This window comes from Pinus tabuliformis, chromosome 6 (genome assembly GCF_031772625.1).
Source record: "Pinus tabuliformis cultivar Carrire ecotype Pingquan chromosome 6, CPIR1, whole genome shotgun sequence".
Taxonomy (NCBI): Eukaryota; Viridiplantae; Streptophyta; class Pinopsida; order Pinales; family Pinaceae; genus Pinus; species Pinus tabuliformis.
This window is the reverse complement of record NC_142292.1, coordinates 542,649,763-542,651,422: the sequence shown is the minus strand read 5'-3', so window position 1 is coordinate 542,651,422 and position 1,660 is coordinate 542,649,763.

Here is a 1,660-nt window from a genome sequence, read left to right as displayed (position 1 = left end):
GCAAGAAACTCCAAGTGGACTCAAGAACTGAAGTGGGAGAGGACACTAGTCAACTTCATGCCAGCCTCAAGCTGACTCATCCTTTCTCCAAATCTCCTATATATAGAGCTCTCTCATGAGGTCTAGAGAGGCTGGAATCTTGTGAATGTAAGGAAGTGTTGTTGGTTTGAGTATAGAACTATTGGGTGATTGCTTTGAAGGAGGTGAAGAGGAGATTTCTTTCTGCTGGGAAGTGTTGCTGGATTGGGCCTATTATGGTTGTAACACTCTCAGAACTTTACTTCTTCCATTAATAAAGCATTTGAGGTTCTTCTATATGCATGTGTCTTTGTGGCGTATTGATGCTTGTATATTTGATTTATTCTAATCCTTGAATCAGTTATGGATGTATGCTTCTTGTAGTTTCCTTTTCTTGTGCTTTTGCAGGATCTTTGTGTAGTTGGGCCAGTGAAAGAGCAAGGAGCTGGGAGCAAGCAGCAAGGAGAGAAGATTGGATCAAACATTAGCGGAAGATAACGGTTAGTGGATCTCTTTCTCCCCTCTCTTACATCTCATAAAGAAGTAATCATGAATAGCTTTGCATTCGGTTGTTGCTGAGGTACTATCACCCTTAGAGTGGGATAGGGTCATTCCGTATTGGATACTTTTCCCAACAACAATATGGTTGTTGTTTCGTTGGCATCTTTGTTGTTATTATGTTGGTTATGAACATGTATTATGGCAATGACAATGTATGCCTCTCATCATGTTTTCACTTGTAAATGAATGAAAAATGTATCTATGGCCTAATGAATGAAACTGCAGCTAATGTCTTGAGGCATCAATTCTTCTTAGCAATTCTCAAATGAATATGAGACCCCATGCTTAGATCTGTTGTTTACACTTATGGATTACATATTTGTGATATGTTTGATGAAATGTTTTTCATGGCTAGTAGGGGTCCAGTCAAGGTATTATTTAAGTAATTGTATGTGTATCATCATTCCATTGTTATCTTTTTGTTCTGAAGGTATCATTGAATTTTGGGTAGTGACCTGGGCTCTGGGCCTGAAAAAGTGGCTCAAATCTCGAGGATGTTGGCACAGTACTAGTCAAAAAAGTCCCTAGATGTTGGCATGCCATGTTGTGGGAGCGTCCAGAGCCCTCTAGAAGAAATGCATGCCCATATCATGGGAGCGTCCAAGGGTTAATTGGTCTAAAAACTTAGTGGGACCCTGTGACTGGCTACTTGAGAGGTTGGGATGGTTCCTGATAGTCTTGTTGCTGATGTGGAAGGTTTGTATGGTGTGCTTCCGTCAGTTACACTTCCTTAAGGTGACTTAGGAGGTTGAATCATATCATAGTAACTTCTTGTCACATGTTTACCCCGGTTGGCCGGTTACTCAGGTAGATGTGGGATGAGGGTGTTACAGTTGGTTGATATAAAGTTGAAAAGTCAATAACTACTAACACAATATATATGGGTTGACATCATTTTATTATGCCAATTAGCATATAAAAGGTGGACAGCTGGCATGCTCGGGGTGGATCTATTAACCATGGTTGTCTATGGTTGACATCAGTTGACTATGGTTAAAAATGGTTGGTGAACATTGACCATGATTGACCATAGTTGGCAATGGTTGACCATAATCACAATGGTTGGCTTTGGTTGATTATG